Source organism: Hyla sarda, chromosome 5 (assembly GCF_029499605.1).
Source record: "Hyla sarda isolate aHylSar1 chromosome 5, aHylSar1.hap1, whole genome shotgun sequence".
NCBI classification, from domain to species: Eukaryota; Metazoa; Chordata; class Amphibia; order Anura; family Hylidae; genus Hyla; species Hyla sarda.
Window position 1 is genome coordinate 173,005,961 of NC_079193.1, and position 21,084 is coordinate 173,027,044.

Genomic DNA, 21,084 nt, shown 5'->3' on the forward strand with positions numbered 1-21,084 from the left:
CATATCCAGGTCATGATAATTTCGGAGTAGGTCATGGCATCAGAAGCAACCTTGAAATTTAAGCACATATTCTGCTGCTGGGACAATGCCTTCAATGTGCTGTTATTTGTAATATACCCATTGCTAGATATTTGAATGCCATTGGAGACAATCCATCGACCCCCCAACTGTAAATAAACAATGGTAATGAACTGTACAGACAATTTTTTGGTTTATTTTAGATTTTAAACCTGCAACAAGCAAGTGTTTAAAATAACAAGCAACCAATTGTAAATAGAATTTTCTCAGTACAACTGAGAGCTAATATTCTCAATTTATATGCAAAGCTTAAGATACAAAGATACACAGTGGGTGAAGTTACAGACTTTCAATTAGACATAATAGTGTAAGCTAGAATAAAAGACAGTAAATAGCATCTAACAAGTTTTGATATTTACTCTTAGCACCAATTTTGAAGCTTTATGGAATACAAAATCTGTCTGGAAAGTATCCATTCATTGTTAATATAATGAGAACGGTTTGAGTGACATCAATGTAACCTGGCAGGCAAGGAGACTGGACAGGAATGCAAATGCATGAATAATAATGACTTCACTCTACTAGTCAGTGGTGGCGCTAGATGCAGCTGAATAAGAATATGTTCTGTGTGACAAGGAGTAGTACTATGCAATAAGTGCCGCACAAATAAAAGTGTGGCACAAACTTAGCAAATATGGTCAAGTAACTGTTGCTCAGATTTTGCACTTCTCTTACTTTCAAAAAACAAAAATCACCTTTGAAAGGTAAGAGATTTCAGACCATCAATTTAGTAAAATACAACATGGCAGCTGATGGAGATTCCAACAATAGATTTTGGAATGTTTTAAACAGTAGAAGAGAGACTGGGAAAACTGTGTGATGTCCTAAGGTGCATACTTTAAAGGGGATTGAGCCATAATTGTATAATGTTGTATATTCTTAAATAAAAGTCTCTAATTTTCATATTACATCACTGGATAATTCCCAGACATGCCTTGTACACTGTGAAAACTTTGCATAAACATAAGTGCCCAACAAATGCTAAATACTAAAAAAAAAAAAAAAATAACGCTCCCACATGACCAAGCTCCTTCCATGACTGCCAGAATCAGGAATAATTCTAATCCTGGCAGGTAAACCTCTTAGATGCTGTGGTCAATAGCAACCCTGACATTACCTTCACCCAATACAACAGTAGGATGGGCTGTCATTGTCACGATGCCGGCTGGCAGGTAGTGGATCCTCTGTGCCAGAAAGGGATTGGCGTGGACCGTGCTAGTGGACCGGTTCTAAGTCACTACTGGTTTTCACCAGAGCCCGCCGCAAAGCGGGATGGTCTTGCTGCGGCGGTAGTGACCAGGTCGTATCCACTAGCAACGGCTCACCTCTCTGGCTGCTGAAGATAGGCGCGGTACAAGGGAGTAGGCAAAAGCAAGGTCGGACGTAGCAGAAGGTCGGGGCAGGCAGCAAGGATCGTAGTCAGGGGCAACGGCAGAAGGTCTGGAAACACAGGCAAGGAACACACAAGGAACGCTTTCACTGGCACTAAGGCAACAAGATCCGGCAAGGGAGTGCAGGGGAAGTGAGGTGATATAGGGAAGTGCACAGGTGAATATACTAATTGGAACCACTGCGCCAATCAGCGGCGCAGTGGCCCTTTAAATCGCAGAGACCCGGCGCGCGCGCGCCCTAGGGAGCGGGGCCGCGCGCGCTGGGACAGAACAGACGGAGAGCGAGTCAGGTAGGGGAGCCGGGGTGCGCATCGCGAGCGGGCGCTACCCGCATCGCGGATCGCATCCCGGCTGGCAGCGGAATCGCAGCGCCCCGGGTCAGAGGACGTGACCGGAGCGCTGCCGCGGGGAGAGTGAAGCGAGCGCTCCGGGGAGGAGCGGGGACCCGGAGCGCTCGGCGTAACAGTACCCCCCCCCTTGGGTCTCCCCCTCTTCTTAGAGCCTGAGAACCTGAGGAGCAGACTTTTGTCTAGGATGTTGTCCTCAGGTTCCCAGGATCTCTCTTCAGGACCACAACCCTCCCAGTCCACTAAAAAAAAATTTTTCCCTCTGACCTTTTTGGCAGCTAAAATTTCTTTGACCGAGAAAATGTCCGAGGAGCCGGAAACAGGAGTGGGAGGAACAGATTTGGGAGAAAAACGGTTGAGGATGAGTGGTTTGAGAAGAGAGACGTGAAAGGCATTAGGGATACGAAGAGAGGGGGGAAGAAGAAGTTTATAAGAGACAGGATTAATTTGACACAAAATTTTGAAAGGACCAAGATAGCGTGGTCCCAACTTGTAGCTAGGGACACGGAAGCGGACATATTTAGCGGAGAGCCATACCTTGTCTCCAGGGGAAAAAACGGGGGGAGCTCTTCTTTTCTTATCCGCGAACTTCTTCATGCGTGATGAAGCCTGTAAGAGAGAATTTTGGGTCTCTCTCCATATGATGGAAAGGTCACGAGAAATTTCATCCACAGCGGGCAGACCAGAGGGCAAGGGAGTAGGGAGGGGGGGAAGAGGGTGACGGCCGTACACCACGAAAAATGGGGATTTGGAGGAAGACTCAGAGACCCTGAAGTTATACGAGAATTCGGCCCATGGGAGGAGATCTGCCCAGTCATCCTGGCGGGAGGAAACAAAATGTCGCAAATAATCACCCAAGATCTGGTTAATCCTTTCTACTTGTCCATTGGACTGGGGATGATATGCAGAAGAAAAATTTAATTTAATCTTGAGTTGTTTACAGAGAGCCCTCCAGAATTTAGACACGAATTGGACGCCTCTATCCGAGACAATCTGCGTAGGCAACCCGTGAAGACGAAAAATGTGTACAAAAAATTGTTTAGCCAACTGAGGCGCAGAAGGAAGACCAGGAAGAGGGATGAAATGTGCCATTTTGGAGAATCGATCAACGACCACCCAAATAACAGTGTTGCCACGGGAAGGGGGTAAATCAGTAATAAAATCCATACCAATCAGAGACCAAGGCTGTTCGGGGACAGGCAGAGGATGAAGAAAACCAGCGGGCTTCTGGCGAGGAGTCTTATCCCGGGCACAGATAGTGCAGGCTCGCACAAAGTCCACAACATCCGTCTCCAGAGTCGGCCACCAATAGAAGCGGGAGATGAGTTGCACAGATTTCTTGATACCCGCATGACCTGCGAGATGGGAGGAGTGACCCCATTTGAGGATTCCGAGGCGTTGGCGAGGAGAAACAAAGGTCTTTCCTGGAGGAGTCTGCCTGATGGAGGCAGGAGAAGTGGAGATCAGGCAGTCAGGTGGAATGATGTGTTGCGGAGAGAGTTCAACTTCTGAGGCATCCGAGGAACGAGAGAGAGCATCGGCCCTAATGTTCTTATCGGCAGGACGAAAGTGAATCTCAAAATTAAATCGGGCAAAGAACAGAGACCACCGGGCCTGGCGAGGATTCAGCCGTTGGGCAGACTGGAGGTAGGAGAGGTTCTTGTGGTCGGTGTAGATAATAACAGGAGAACTTGATCCCTCCAGCAGATGCCTCCATTCCTCAAGTGCTAATTTAATGGCTAGGAGCTCTCGATCCCCGATGGAGTAGTTCCTCTCCGCTGGAGAGAAGGTCCTAGAGAAAAAACCACAAGTGACAGCATGCCCGGAAGAATTTTTTTGTAGAAGAACAGCTCCAGCTCCCACTGAGGAGGCATCAACCTTTAATAGGAAGGGTTTGGAAGGGTCAGGTCTGGAGAGGACGGGAGCCGAAGAAAAGGCAGACTTGAGTCGTTTAAAGGCGTCTTCTGCTTGAGGAGGCCAGGACTTGGGATCAGCATTTTTTTTGGTTAAAGCCACGATAGGAGCCACAATGGTAGAAAAATGTGGAATAAATTGCCTGTAATAATTGGCGAACCCCAAAAAGCGTTGGATAGCACGGAGTCCGGAGGGGCGTGGCCAATCTAAGACGGCAGAGAGTTTGTCTGGATCCATCTGTAGTCCCTGGCCAGAGACCAAATATCCTAGAAAAGGAAGAGATTGGCATTCAAACAGACATTTCTCAATTTTGGCATAGAGTTGGTTGTCACGAAGTCTCTGAAGAACCATACGGACATGCTGGCGGTGTTCTTCTAGATTGGCAGAAAAAATTAGGATATCGTCCAGATATACAACAACACAGGAGTATAACAGATCACGAAAAATTTCATTGACAAAGTCTTGGAAGACGGCAGGGGCGTTGCACAGTCCAAAGGGCATGACCAGATACTCAAAGTGTCCATCTCTGGTGTTAAATGCCGTTTTCCACTCGTCCCCCTCTCTGATGCGAATGAGGTTATAGGCGCCTCTTAAGTCCAATTTAGTGAAGATGTGGGCACCTTGGAGGCGATCAAAGAGTTCAGAGATGAGGGGTAAGGGGTAGCGGTTCTTAACCGTGATTTTATTAAGACCGCGGTAGTCAATGCAAGGACGTAAGGAGCCATCTTTTTTGGACACAAAGAAAAATCCGGCTCCGGCAGGAGAGGAGGATTTACGGATAAAGCCCTTTTTTAGATTCTCCTGGACGTATTCGGACATGGCAAGAGTCTCTGGGGCAGAGAGAGGATAAATTCTGCCCCGGGGTGGAGTAGTACCCGGGAGGAGGTCGATAGGGCAATCATAAGGCCTGTGAGGAGGTAGAGTCTCAGCTTGTTTTTTGCAGAAAACATCCGCGAAGTCCATATAGGCCTTAGGGAGACCGGTTACTGGAGGAACCACAGAGTTACGGCAAGGGTTACTGGGAACCGGTTTTAGACAGTTCTTGGAACAAGAGGACCCCCAACTCTTGATCTCCCCAGTGGACCAATCCAGGGTAGGGGAATGAAGTTGAAGCCAGGGAAGTCCAAGGAGAATTTCCGAGGTGCAATTGGGGAGGACCAAAAGTTCAATCCTCTCATGATGAGATCCGATGCTCATAAGAAGGGGCTCCGTGCGGAAACGTATGGTACAGTCCAATCTTTCATTATTTACACAATTGATGTAGAGGGGTCTGGCGAGACTGGTCACCGGGATGTTGAACCTGTTGACGAGAGAGGCCAAAATAAAATTTCCTGCAGATCCAGAGTCCAAGAAGGCCACTGTAGAGAAGGAGAAGGCAGAGGCAGACATCCGCACAGGCACAGTAAGACGTGGAGAAGCAGAGTAGACATCAAGGACTGTCTCACTTTTGTGCGGAGTCAGCGTACGTCTTTCCAGGCGGGGAGGACGGATAGGACAATCTCTCAGGAAGTGTTCGGTACTAGCACAGTACAGGCAGAGGTTCTCCATACGGCGTCGTGTCCTCTCTTGAGGTGTCAGGCGAGACCGGTCGACCTGCATAGCCTCCACGGCGGAAGGCACAGGAACAGATTGCAGGGGACCAGAGGAGAGAGGAGCCGAGGAGGAGAAACGCCTCGTGCGAACAGAGTCCATATCTTGGCGGAATTCCTGACGCCTTTCGGAAAAACGCATGTCAATGCGAGTGGCTAGGTGAATAAGTTCATGTAGATTAGCAGGAATTTCTCGTGCGGCCAGAACATCTTTAATGTTGCTGGATAGGCCTTTTTTGAAGGTCGCGCAGAGGGCCTCATTATTCCAGGACAATTCTGAAGCAAGAGTACGGAATTGTACGGCATACTCGCCAACGGAAGAATTACCCTGGACCAGGTTCAACAGGGCAGTCTCAGCAGAAGAGGCTCGGGCAGGTTCCTCAAAGACACTTCGGATTTCCGAGAAGAAGGAGTGTACAGAGGCAGTGACGGGGTCATTGCGGTCCCAGAGCGGTGTGGCCCATGACAGGGCTTTTCCGGACAGAAGGCTGACTACGAAAGCCACCTTAGACCTTTCAGTGGGAAACAGGTCCGACATCATCTCCAGATGCAGGGAACATTGGGAAAGAAAGCCATGGCAAAACTTAGAGTCCCCATCAAATTTATCCGGCAAGGATAAGCGTATCCCAGGAGCGGCCACTCGCTGCGGAGGAGGTGCAGGAGCTGGCGGAGGAGATGACTGCTGAAGCTGTGGTAGTAACTGTTGTAGCATAACGGTCAGTTGAGACAGCTGTTGGCCTTGTTGCGCTATCTGTTGTGACTGCTGGGCGACCACCGTGGTGAGGTCAGCGACAACTGGCAGAGGAACTTCAGCGGGATCCATGGCCGGATCTACTGTCACGATGCCGGCTGGCAGGTAGTGGATCCTCTGTGCCAGAGAGGGATTGGCGTGGACCGTGCTAGTGGACCGGTTCTAAGTCACTACTGGTTTTCACCAGAGCCCGCCGCAAAGCGGGATGGTCTTGCTGCGGCGGTAGTGACCAGGTCGTATCCACTAGCAACGGCTCACCTCTCTGGCTGCTGAAGATAGGCGCGGTACAAGGGAGTAGGCAAAAGCAAGGTCGGACGTAGCAGAAGGTCGGGGCAGGCAGCAAGGATCGTAGTCAGGGGCAACGGCAGAAGGTCTGGAAACACAGGCAAGGAACACACAAGGAACGCTTTCACTGGCACTAAGGCAACAAGATCCGGCAAGGGAGTGCAGGGGAAGTGAGGTGATATAGGGAAGTGCACAGGTGAATATACTAATTGGAACCACTGCGCCAATCAGCGGCGCAGTGGCCCTTTAAATCGCAGAGACCCGGCGCGCGCGCGCCCTAGGGAGCGGGGCCGCGCGCGCCGGGACAGAACAGACGGAGAGCGAGTCAGGTAGGGGAGCCGGGGTGCGCATCGCGAGCGGGCGCTACCCGCATCGCGGATCGCATCCCGGCTGGCAGCGGAATCGCAGCGCCCCGGGTCAGAGGACGTGACCGGAGCGCTGCCGCGGGGAGAGTGAAGCGAGCGCTCCGGGGAGGAGCGGGGACCCGGAGCGCTCGGCGTAACAGTCATGGCCACTGGGGAATCACATGAATTTCCCTAGTTCTACCATCTTTATTTGTAAAGTATGATACACACCCATTATCCAATTACATAACTTTACACTGATTTCCTGCTATTTAACATGCCATTAAATGAGCACTGATACTTAAAAAAAAAAAAAAAAATCTTCTACATTTTCTAGAGATATGTCATTAATTTTGATCGGTCAGAGTCTAGGTGTTCAGACCCTCATTGATCATATAAGGACCATGAGTTGGACCCGCTAATCACGTTCTTTTTCCACTCTTTCGGCAGGACAGATTTCTATAGAAGTCTATGGGACTGTCTCCTGCAGTGATACAGGGAGACAGAAAGAGAACACATTCAGCCACTTGCTTCTCCCCGCTGGTTCTAGCGTTTTGTGGGTGTCTGAATACCCAGACCCCCACTGATCAAAACTTTTGCCATGTCTCTAGGCCAATGTGACAGGTTCACTTCAAGTCACAAGGAATGGTTCAAACTTAGCTGTGCCGGGGTACCTTAACAGTGAAGCCTGCCTAGTAAATATTAGCATTGATTTACAATCCCTGGTATGTAAACCAGAGAGTTATAGTTTAACTTATATTGCTGAAAACTCATATTTGTATAGAGCAAGGCTGGATAAACATAATGCAAACAATAAAGAACTCCCACGTGCTACAGTTCCCAGGGAATAATAATATTAGCCTTACTGTGGTGTTTTACGCTAAGGCCTTATTCATATGTGCTGTAAAAATGAATAGTATGTTATTCTGTATACATAATATACCACCTCCCCTATAGTGAAGAAGCAGCCTTGCTATTATACCACTTTTATACTGATTAATACATTTGAGGTCTGTAAGGATTTAAATAGAATCAACCAGAAACATGTACGCATTAGAGAAGCAAAGCAAACTGACCCTTTTATAGTGAACAGTAACGTCACATTCAAGTACTTCAATTTTCAACAACTTACTTGTATTCACTGTCGTCTCTATTGATTTACTGATTCACGAGCACCATACTTGGCAGATCATGGAGAACAATAAGGTGTTTATGAATCAAGCTCCTTTAGTGTTCAATTAGATGAGCCACGTTACAAAACCTTCCCTTCCGTAAAGCAATCACTGCACCAACCTATTGACAAAAGAGCATCTCTTCATTATGCATGCCAGCTGAATAGATAGCTATATACAGTTTATATAAAGACACACTTATAAACATATACACTCATTATTAGTTATATATGGGTATTAGTAACATTTAATTAGCTAAGCAATCCTAATAAAATTGTTATTATAACAGTCATTACCACCATAATAGCAAATGTATCATATGAAAATCACAAATTACCTAATTAAGATTTTAATTTTTACTCTACACATAATTATTTGTTTTCATCTTCAGTAGTGTCAACATTATATAAGCAGAAGTGTATAGAAGAATGAAGAAAGTGGAGAGACCAAGATGCCAGTTGCCTTTGCTTCTACTTCTTCTTGGAACCTCAGCAGGTTAACTTTACTATACTGTACACATAGATAAAGCAACCCCATTGTCGACTCTAATAGAGCACCATTAAAGGGGTATTCCGGCCAAAGATGTCTGATCACGGGGGGGGGGGGGGGGGGTTGGCGCCACTAGGACCCTCCGCGATCTCCGTGCAACATCCACATTCTGTGCAGGGCTGCTGCTCCAGTCTCAGGAAGCTCTGTGTATCAGTGACTGGAGATGTGACACCACGCCCCCTCGTGATGTCATGCCATGCCCCCTCCATTCATGTCTGATCGCGGGCCCCAGGGATCAGACATCTTATCCCCTATCCTTTGGATAGGGGATAAGATGTCTTTGGCTGGAATAACCCTTTAATTAGGTTGGTCATCCACTTAAATAAAAATAAAAAGCTTTAAATGGTGAAAATTATTTAAAAAAAAGACATACTCACCTTTTAATAAATGCTGTATATGAATAACCACAGTCACTCACCTGATCTTTGTCGTAGGTGGAGTGCCTACTATTCAGTTACAGACTGAGCAGCCCAACAGAAGATGCCAAAGAAAAACAGCTTGACATTTGGCACTTCCCAAAGCATGGAGATATTTTATATATGATCCAAGAAAAAAGTGCTTATTAAGAATGCATACATTCTTTGGATATGTGTCTTTGTTTGCAGCTGTAGTGATGGATGTCATGCTGCTATTCTTTGGATTTACTTTTACCAATCTCCACATGAACATATTAATCAAGGCAGCCTAATTTTTTTCAGAGTTTCATTATTATCGGGGTAACATTCTTAGTAAAAACCTCCAGCCATCATTGAGCAGGCTCGCCGATTTCTGTATACTTGCATTTTAAAAATTGGTAAGTGTAGAAGTCAATATTTATGTGCAACTTGTGACAAGACACTATTTGTTGTTTTGGGACTAATTGGAAATTTTAGGACTAACAGAACTTCTAATTTAATTTTGGGGAATTGTGTATGTTACCTACTCTAACAATGTCTCATATACTACTTTACAAATTTTTTATTTTTTTGCTCTCTCCCAGGGTCATACTTAAGGAATAATGATATATATATATATATATATATATATATATATATATATATATATATATATATATATTGCGGTCTTATGAAAGTGGCATCTTTAGTACTCCTAAGTGCTTTTCCACATTTTTGTGTTTTAATTTTTAATACAGACAGTCCCAGTGAATGCAACGTTAGCTCATTAAAACTTAACCTTTATTTCTGACACATAAAATAAATTGTCCTCAATTGTGATTGAAAAAAAAGAGAAAATGTCTAAATCAAGATACAAAAAAAAAAAAAAAAAAAAAGTAGGATAAAACAAGGGGCTAACCACATAGAGCTCAAATGTTAAACCCATACCAACCAAAATATTGTAATTTCCCACACAACACAATCTGATCATATCAATGAACACAACAATTCATCATAGTCCCGACATGTTTCCCATCCTTCTACATAGGTACACACAGTAATGTGGGGTTTATTAGGGGAACAGATGTAGAAAATACACAAATAAAGTATACAATACACCAAAAGGTCCGATGAGGACCACTCACTTAGACCCAACTATAGTTGTGATAGGATTAGAGGGGCACAGGGTGAGTGCTTCTCAGTGGCGTCGCTAGGGGGGGGGGCAGAGGGGGCCATGGCCCCCCCTACATCAGGCCGTGCCCCCCCTTGGGCCCCCCCAATTTAAAATAAATAGGGATGTCCCGATACATTAATGGCTCCGCCCCCAGCACCGGACAGGCCGAGAGCTGACAGGTCACACAGCAGAGCGGCCACTTCATGTGAGGTGAGTGATGTCCTGTGTCCTCCCTCTCTCCCCCTGATCAGCAGTATAACCGGGGCTGGGTCATGTGTATGGTAGCAGTCCAGAGGGGTCACTTTCCCTCCTCCAGTGTCCACAGGTCACCAACAGGCCACATTATCACAACAATTTTTGGGAAAAATCGTGGCAAAAATTGCGCGGTGAAAAAATCGCGGTAAAACAGCGCAATTTTTGCCGCGATTTTTCCATAAATTGTTCTGGTAATGTGACCTGTTGGTGACCTGTGGACACTGGAGGAGGGAAAGTGACCCCTCTGGAAGGACAACATGTGAACACATTAACCCCTCATTAACCCCTCAAGGGTACATTCACATGTACAGGATCTGCTGCATATTTTTGCTGCATATTTTGTGCAGCTGATTTTGCAACCCATTAGCTTCAATAGGTAGCAAAATCAGCAGCAGAAAATATGCAGCAGATCCTGTACGTGTGAGCGTATCCTAAGGGCTCATTCAGGGGTGGATCCACAGTGTATTTTATGCTGCGGATCCGCTGACAATGGACTCTACAGTGCTGCCTCCATCTGTGCCTGCTCATAATGGCAATCCTCCGCTACGTGCAGACATGCTTTGATGTGTATACTCGCACTCATCATGGCCGCTCCTGCTCTCTGAACTAGGCCGAGAGCAGCCGCGATGTGTGCATTGTCGGGGGATCCGCAGCGTAAAATATGCTGGGGATACATCCGTGTAAATGAGCCCTAAGGACACAAGGCGCATGTGTACGCACGGTGCCTGCTCCCACTGTGTTGTATAAATCATTAGCTAGAACCCTCGGCTAATGCCAGACATCACCAATCAGGCTGATGTCCGACATTAACACTTTAGATGCCGCTATCAAAGTTGATGGTAGTGTCCAAAAGTTTTAACGCCTTAAGGTCCGAGCGTTTTTCCGTTTTTGTACTTTTGTTTTTTCCTCCTCACCTTTTAAAAATCATAACCCTTTCAATTTTGCACCTAAAAGTCCATATGATGGCTTATTTTTTGCGCCACCAATTCTACTTTATAATGACATCAGTCATTTACCCAAAAATCTATAGCAAAAACGGAAAAAAAATCATTGTGTGTTTATATATATATATATATATATATATATATATATATGTGTGTGTGTGTGTATATATATATATATATATATATATATATATATATACACATACGCACGTTTTAAAATTGCCCCCCCACTTTTGTCACTGGCCCCCCATGTGCCCCCCCTAAATTTGAATGCAGGAGACGCCACTGGTGCTTCTCCCCTCTGTGGCAGCAGTAATAACTAGTGATAATTATTATTACTGATAATCATAACTAGTGTTAATCTTAATGTTGCATAGTTATGTCAAAAGTATTGATCACACCAGGATTTACTCCCGTGACCCTCTAAAATTGTTAGTTATAAGCCAGGGAAATTGGGACAGAGTACAGCTCACTCCCTGGCTGTCAAACAAATCTGACTTTTTCCCTATAGAAGTCTATGCAGCCCCATAAAAATAAAAACATATAGAGGAAGAAGTAGTACAGTAATGTACCCCTTTAAGATTTAAGAGACCTTCATTATTTAGTGCAAATTCAATCTGTTTTCACTTTTTACCGAAAAGTAGATAATAATAAAAATGGACTAAACAATTGTCTGATTTCTGGTGTGCACCATCTAATCTGAAAAAGGGAGAGATCTATTAAGTGATATGCAACCAAAATAACATGTCTAAAATAAGCACAGGAAAGATGACAAAAACTTACACAAAACTAAAAAATCCTCCCATCTGGCCATTCTTATATGGATATTGTTTTTTATCAATTGTCTATGCCATCAGGTATATTCTATGATGCTAAGCTTTTTTGATTTGCACTGTTTATTGTTACTATTTAACCATATTTGCTACTTTATCCGTTTTGTTTTCTTTCATATGTTACTATAGTATATACACAAGTACATGTACCGTATATACTCGAGTATAAGCTAACCAGAATATAAGCCGAGGCCCCTAATTTTACCCCAAAAACCCAGTAAAAGTTATTGACTCGACTATAAGCCTAGGGTGGGAAATACATCATCCCCCCATGTCATCATCCCCCCCCTGTCATCATCCAGACCCACGTCAATAACACCCCCTCATCATCACCCTGTCATTATCACCCCGTCATCATCACTCCGTCATCATCACCCTGTCATCATCCCCCCTGTCATCATCCAGACCCCCATCATCATTCCCCACCCTTCATCATCACCACCTGTCAATCCCTTCATTAGTGGTCTTCAACCTGCAGACCTCCAGATGTTGCAAAACTACAACTCTTAGCATGCCTTGACGACGACGCACAGGGACATCCGTGAGCAGAAGACGTACCTGCGCTTGAACATTCGTGTGTGTCGTCGTCAAGGCAACGTCACTAGTCTGGGGCCATCCCAGAGCGGAGAAGAAGGCCTCCTGGTGAAAATGGACAGGCTGGAATGACTAACCCTCCCCACCGGACGGTCCCTGCAGCATAGTTGGCCCGGACCAGCTCACCCTTCCTTCCCACCGAGGGGAGGTGACTGGAAAACTAAAGGGGGGTCTGGATGATGAAGAAGGCCGCAGTGTTCTTTAACCTGCGGACCTCCGCCGATGGCTGTCCGGGCATGCTGGGATTTGTAGTTTTGCAACATCTGGGGGTCCGCAGGTTGAAAACCACTGGGGATTGACAGGCGGAGAGTTCACTCGAGTATAAGCCGAGGGGGGCGTTTTCAGCACGAAAAATCATGCTGAAAAACTCGGCTTATACTCGAGAATATACGATATGTTATTATAGATAGTTTTACTATGATAGCACTGTTATTTTCATACGGCTATGTATATGCTACTCACATTCATTAATGTGTTTTTTGTTCTAATATCATTTATGGGATACAATTCTAAGAATTTGTATTGCAACATTTGTCACATTGTCTATTATGAATTTCATCCACTGACCTCATACTCATTGTACACATTCCATACTAGAGTATGATTTGAATTTCCAAAGCAGATTCCGGCATGGAAATTCCGCCATTTGCCTGATGCAGCAGAATCTGATTGAAAAATATGCCTCTGCTGCAACTAAATTTCCAAGCAGAATTTTATGCAGGATTCCACATGGAAATGCCTTGTGAACCGAGACCACTACCTAAGGAATTCAATGGACTGTGGTTAAAACCATTGAACACCATAGTATAGTTGTTGGAGGTTGGACTAAGCTCATATGTACAGTGGCTGGTTCTAAAATAACTTTACAAAATAAAATCATATTCCCGGTGAAAATATATAAAAATATAGACTGCATATGTTTATGCTACCCAAGCAGGTATATCACTTTAGGTTTGCATGCAGCAATTTTAAATATGTTTCTGTCTATATAGAGCAGGAGAAGAAAAAGATTGTAATTTTTCTTTTCAATATCAATTTAGCTGAGCAAGTGGTGTTTCTGTAAGCACATTACACCTGCAGCTAAATCTTACAGATGTCACATGTACACAGAGAGATTGTAGCAGCTCACAGACTTTAAACATAACCTACGTAATGTGCTTCTTTGAAAATTGTTCTCCAAAGCATATAAATAAAAAATGTGTGATAAGCACTCTGGTGCTGTGTTGCCAACACAGCATGAACTAAGTCAATGTCAGGGTTGAAATTTCCAAGGAGGCTGGGGAACATTTTTTTTTCTATAAAGTTTACATCAGGATGAAAACTTTTTGGTGAGTGAGGCTATGTTCACACGGCAGGAATATTTCCTACGGACATTCCGCTGCAGCAGAGTCCCATAGATTTCAATAGGAATCTGCTGCACTATGCACACGGCAGAATTTCCGTGGCAGATGTTTCTATGACTTGTCTATCCTTTCTGGGGATTCCACTCAGAAATACATTGCCATCTATGGTCCTAACATCCTCCATGTTTTCCAGGCAGACATTCCGCACATTTTCAGCTGTGTGAACCCGGCCTAAATAGACTAAAGTGTCTGGCATAAGGATTATACATTTATCAATATGGCTTCCAGCCAAAACAATTTCATATACCGTATGTATCGGTGTATAACACACATTTTTTAAAGCTAACATTTTTAGCTCAAAGTCTATCTGCATGTTATAAGCTGATAAAGTCTTTCTGACCTAAATTATGTAACTGCAGCGGCTTCTGCAGGGCCAGAGTCCCGCTGCCCGATTCCCTCCCAGTTTCATATTTACCTATCCAGGGGCACACTCCTGCAGGATCCGGCGGCATCCTGTGCTATCGTGTGCTGACAAGTGACGTCCTCAACGCAACATCACTCGTCATTGTGCAGCGCACAGCGACAGCACAGGACCCCGCCGGAGCCTGCAGGAGCGCGCCGTGGCCCCTGGATAGGTAAATAGGAAAGCTGGGGATGGGGAGGGAATCGGCTGGGGAAAGGGAGGGAATCTGGCCCTGTCCCCAAATTTCCTTAGAAAAATTGCTCTCTCTCCTCAGAGAGCATTTTATGGCATTTTTTTACATGCATGGAATTTATTTGTTGGATAGGAAAGTCACAAAAAGGCTAAGGATGCAACTCTTATAAAACAAGTGTAGAGTTTTAGCCCAAAAAGTGCAAAAGAAACAAAAAATAAAGCATTAACAAACAAACAACAAAAACAAACAAAAACACAGGATTATGTGGCTTCTAAAGAAATAGAGTTAAAAATGGAGTTGTTGTGGTCAGGCTTTGGTCACAAGATGAAATTTCTGAGCTGAATGCATCGGAAAAGTTGCAGAAGAGATTTATTGTTTTAAATGGGATTTTGCTACACCATGCACACAGCGGAATTTCCGATTCATCGTCAGCCGAAAGCAGTAGCATTGCTACAGGGGTGCGGGGGATACAGACCGCATCGGGTGACACCCCCATGTGGGGTGACACCATGACCCAGGTGCGCCTGTCCCGGTGCAGGTGGAGTGACGTCACTTCGCCTGTATCAGGGCAGAGGTCAGATGCTGCTCGCTGGCCAGCGGAATCCCGGACAAGCGTCCTCCGGTTAGCTTTTTAATAGCTGTAACACTTTCAATTTCCCACCTACGGACATATGCATCACCAATTGTGCTTTTACCACAAAATCTACAGTGAAACAAAAAAAATATTTGTGGGGCAAAACTGGAAAAAAATTTGAAACTTGTGGGAGTTTCCGTTTCTACGCAGGTCGTTTTTTGGCAAAAATGACACCTTATATTTATTCTGTAGGTCCATTCAATTACAATGATACCCGATTTATATTGGTTTTGTTTAATTTTACTACTTTTAAAAAATTATAACTTTTTGTACAAAAATGTATGTTTAATATTCTCCTCTTCTGACCCCTATAATTCCTTTATTTTTCCATATATGGGGCATTATGAAGGCTCATTTCTTGCGCCATGATCTTTAGTTTATATTGGTACCATTTTTGTTTTGATTAAAGTTTTTGATCGCTTATTATTATTAATTTTTTTTTGCTTTATGAAGTGACCAAAATACGCAATACTGGACTTTGTTCTTTGTTACGTTTACGCCATTGGCTGTGTGATTTAATTAAGGTTATATTTTAATATTTTGGACATTTAGGCACATAGCGATACCATGTGTCTGTCTCTCTAAGTGGCAATACCACTTACATGCTTTTACTGAGTAAAGTGTTTCTGAGATTGTTTTTTTTCATGACATTGTGTATTTTTATTAGTGGTAAATCTTTGTTAATGCATGCAACATTTTTAGTAAAAAAAAAAATTCTAAATATTTGAGAATTGGAAAATTTCTGGCATTTTTTTAAATAAATTTTTTAATAGCGTTTACTCTGCGGTAACTATTATGTTATCTTTATTCTGTTGGTCAGGACAAGTATGGTGATACACAATTTATATAGCTTTTTATGTTCTTTCTTTTTACAAAATCCTTTTTTTTCCCTTGTTTTGTGTTGCCATGTTCTGACAGTCCTAACTGTTTTTATATTTTTTTTTGTCCAACACCATTGTGTGAGGGCATATTTTTTGCGCTTGTACTTTTTATTGGTACAATTTTTGCGATACATGCTACCTTCTGATAATTTTTATTCCATGTTTTGGATCGAAATTTGCGATTCTTGGATTGTTTGTTGTTGCTTTTTTTTTACAGTATTCACCATGCGGGATAAATAACATTATCATTTTATTGTACAAGTCATTATTTATTTTTTACACTTTATTTATTGATAAACCGTTTATTTTCATACTTTTTATTAGGCTTCACACAGCAGATTTTCCATGCGGAATACCACAGAAGAATTCCACTGGAGATTCCCCCAAAATTTACTGCCCTTTTACTTCAGTGGGATTCTGCTGTCCCAGTCACACAGCAAAATTTCCGCATTCCGCAAAATTTAAAATTTTTGCAGAATTGTGGGTGGAATTGTGGGTGGAATTCCATTGAACTTAATTTTTTTTTTTATATATATCAACTGGCTCCAGAAAGTTAAACAGATTTGTAAATTACTTCTATTAAAAAATATTAATCCTTTCAGTACTTATGAGCTGCTAAGGTTGAGTTGTTCTTTTCTGTCTAATTGCTCTCTGATGACACGTGTCTCGGGAACTGCCCAGTTTAGAAACAAATCCCCATAGCAAACATCTTCTACTCTGTGCAGTTCCCGAGACAAGCAGAGATGTCAGCAGAGAGCACTGTTGCTAGACAGAAAACAACAACTGAACTTCAGCAGCTGATAATTATTGAAAGGATTAAGATCTTTTAATAGAAGTAATTTACAAATCTGTTTAACTTTCTGGAGCCAGTTGATATGAAAAAAAGTTTTTTTCCTGGAATACCCCTTTAAATTTCTGCAAAATTCTGTGTTTAGAGAAGACAGAATTATGCTGAATTTCTGCTGCAATTTTGTCGGAATTCCAATATTTTGTAATTAGTTTGGAATCTGTTGCGAATTGCGGAATTCCGCAGATTTTCTATGCTGCGTTCTGGAGCGCAGGAGATCAGTGGAACATATGCATATGTCCTTTTGCACGGACCCGTTGGAAGATAGAGAGAGAGAAAATTCAAATTTTTTAGATTCAGACTTTTATTAGGGAAGGTGCTTATTTACAATGCCTTGAGCCAGCACTGAAGGAGGGGGGGGGGGGTAGAATGAGATAGGGCTAAAAAAAATAATACTTGCAGTGGTGGGGGGTGACACTATTTTGTACCGCACCAGGTGACACCAACCCTAGCAACACCACTGGCCTAAAGCATAAACATGTTCATTCTTTCATTCTTTCAGCTTAAACCTAAGGCTGCTCAGAAATGCACCCTTTCCATAGACAGCAATGTAGTCCGAGCGGCCCTAGCCTTTGTGCCCACTCTTTATGAAACGTCCAGCCGTGTTTCCTGGGCAGACATTACAAAAAATTTCCACTGTGTAGACATATCCTTAAGTATCATCCTGTAAATTGGCTCACAGCTGACAATGCACATCAGAGAAAAAAATCAAGCAATGAGGGGGACAGAACTGCCTGTAGAGCTGAGAGCTAGGATTACGTGGACAAGAATACAAAAAATGTTGTTCTACTGAAAGTTCCCAAGAGCAAAGTGCCTTCCATAATTCTTAAATGAAAAAAGTTTGGAACAACCAGGACTCTTCCTAGAGCTGGCCACCTCCCCAAATTTGGTAAGAGAAATGACCTAAAAATCAATGGCCACCCTGGATGAGCTCCACAGATCATCTGTGCATATGGGAAAAACATCCAAAAGGTTACAAATCACTGCAGCACTCACCAATCTGGGATTTATGGCAGAGTGGCCAGATAGAAGTCTTTCCTCAGTAAAAAAAAAAAATAAAAAAAATAATAAATAAATAAACATGAAAGCTGACTGGAGTAGCAGATAAGTCCCTAAAGGATTCCAAGACTGTGAGCAATAAAATTCTTTGGTCTGATAAAACCAATATTGAAGCTTTTGACCTCAATTCTAAGGGTCTGAAGGAAGCCAGGCCCTGCTCAACCCCTGTCCAATACCATCCATACAGTGTAGCATGGTGGAAACAGCATCATGCTGTGGGGGTGTTTTTCAATAGATAAGACAATCAAGACAGATCAAGAATGATGGAAAGCTGAATGGAGCAAAGTACAAAGGTATTTTTTATGAAAACCTGATCCAGAGTAGAATGTTTCACCTTCCAACAAGACAATGAGGGACATTTACTAAGACTGTGTGAATTTTAAACCTGTTTAGAGCACAAATGTCGCAGAGAAAGTGATGGACATGCGCCAAATTTACCAAATGGTGCATGCACTTTGATGAATCCCCATAGAACTGTTCTACTTTGTTTTAGTTAAATGTCGCAAAGAAGTTGCGGCTGTGTGACAATTGTCTCATGGACCTTAATATAATTGTCGCATAGAGCCATTTTAATAGTTCTATAGGGCAGTTCTGTGATAACTTCTAAATTTGGCCCATGCCATTTCACAAAAAGTCACACATGATAAAAGCAGTCTAAATGGTTTGATAAATTCCCCTCAATGACCCTAAGCACATAGCCTTCTATAACACAAGAGTGTCTTAGGGAATGTCCTTGAGCGTCCCAGCAAAGCCCTGACTTGAACTTAAAGGGGTACTCCACTGGAAAAAAAAAATTTAAATCAACTGGTGCCAGAAAGTTAAACAGATTTGTAAATTACTTCTATTAAAAAAAATAAATAAATCTAATTCTTCCAGTACTTATCAGCTGCTGTATGATCCACAGGAAGTTCATTTATTTTTTAATTTCCTTTTCTGTTTGACCACAGTGCTCTCTGCTGACACCTCTGTCCATTTTAGGAACTGTCCAGAGTAGGATAGGTTTTCTATGGGGATTTGCTCCTACTCTGGACAGTTCTTAAAATGGACAGAGGTGTCAGCAGAGAGCACTGTGGTCAGGCAGAAAGGAAATTCAAAAGGAAAAGAACTTCCTGTTGATCATATAGCAGCTGATAAGTGCTGGAAGGATTAAGATTTTTTTAATAGAAGTAATTTACAAATCTGTTTAACTTTCTGGCAACAGAAACCAGGTCTGAAAACCTTAGAGCATCATACCCAGGAAGACCGGACGCTGTAGTCGCTTCCAAAGGTGCTTCAACTAAGTACTGAGTAAAGGGTCTGGATACTTATGTCAATGCAATATTTTAGTTTTTCCTTTTCAACAAAAAGCTAAGATTTCTAACATTTTGTTTCCAATTGAGGGGAAAACTATGTATTTTTTTTAGCACAGGTCTGCAACATAACTCATCAAAATGAGAAAAAAATTAAAATGAATAGCTTTATAAACTTTTTGTATGCACTGTATACAATGGCAAGTCTTATTGTTTTATCCATCAAGGGTATTGTTATAAATATTCTAGCTTAGTTCCGTAATAGAGTGGTAGCAAGGTGACTCCTTTAAAGACCATGTAATGCAGGATCTCATAAATGTCACTGTAATGGTGATAGCATCACTTAAATGCTACGCTTTTATGACACTAAGTGTATCTGTAGAGGAAGCTATTATTAATCCTTTATATGCAATATGGATAGCAAATTGCAGTAAACCTGTGATCAGTTAGTTTAGTAAACTGGTAATGAAGCCTTGTCTGCTGTAAATATAATGCAGAATATGGCAAGATGTTCTCAGTAATGATATAAGCTTGTACACTGTAACTTGGTATAACAGATTGGCTTATGGTGTTGGCAGCTTTTCTTTTGCTGTTAGATTCAATTTGTAAAGTTGGTGCATGCGCTGTGTATGTGGAGAGATGCCAACACAACGTGCCATGTATTATGATTCTTGGAGATGATCGTATGATCCTTGGAGATGGCATACAACCACTATTTAAACTACTGTGGCAGGCTTCGGAACACATTTAGTTTAAAGGGGTATTCCGGCTTTATACATCTCATCCCCTATCCAAAGGATCTCGGTGCAGCCCCCGCATTCTGTGCCGGGCGCTTCCTCCAAGACAGGGATGTGATGTCACGGCCACGCCCCTAGTGACGTCACATCCCACCTCCTCCATTCATGTCTATGGGAGGGGACATGATTATTCTGATTTGAATGTGACCAGTTTCTTCTCACAAATTGGCTGTGCGGTACAAAGTTGCAGAAAAGTTGCACGGAAAGCAGATGTATCTAAATTGCCTATGAATTCCCCTCACAGTGCTTGTGAAAATGCACTGGACTGTACAGGCTGTCACTGTTTTCACAGTAGGCTTCTGTAGATGGCATGTGGGTGAGAAAGGGTTATAGATGCACTTGGTTTGCAAAGTGTTACGTGAGCAGAAAGAAAAATTGAAGCACCACAGCAAGTAAGTGGTTACACTAAGAACCGAAAAGCTGCTGAAGATGGAGGGGGGTGGATTACATATAGGATACAGCACTGTGTACATACAGCAGCAGACTAGCAAGGGAGGGGTTACTCTAAAGAAGGAAACTGCTTTAGAGTGAAGCCTTAATTAACTTTTACAGACACTGTAGATGCTCTGGAGAAATGACACAACTTTCAGGTATACAGTTTCTCCATCTGTCTTCTTTTCTCCTGCACAGTGCACATACTAAGCCTCTACTTCCTTAACTTCCTCCTTGAGTCTGTTGTGCAGTGCTGGACCTCCTTATCCAATCACTGCAGGCTGCTCTGTAACCTCCTCCTATTTGTTTTCAGACAGAAGTCTCATAGACAGGACAGGAGTGAGCACAGTGCTAGTCTTGTCCTCACTTCCTGGACTTTTTCCCAGCAAGTGTTTTAGCTGGGACATAGATGATGCTGCAGCCTGGCAGGATTATGTTCTAGATGCTATGGGGACCCCTAATTGTCTTTTTGTATAAGCCAAGATTTCTATTGAGTATAATAGGAAGGTTATTTATTTTATTTTTTTGGCCAAGATGTACAACATATACATT

General features: G+C 43.0%; 1 protein-coding gene across 9 annotated transcripts in view; it reads right to left on the bottom strand.

Annotated features, from left to right (window-relative positions):
* Positions 1 to 21,084, bottom strand: part of LOC130273638 (poly(rC)-binding protein 3-like) — a 744,530-nt gene that overhangs the window by 385,431 nt on the left and 338,015 nt on the right. For all 9 annotated transcript variants that reach the window (XM_056520776.1, XM_056520775.1, XM_056520770.1 and 6 more), the window contains one exon: positions 7,832 to 7,992. The gene's annotated coding sequence lies outside the window, so the exon portion shown is untranslated. The remainder of the gene's footprint in view (positions 1 to 7,831; positions 7,993 to 21,084) is intronic.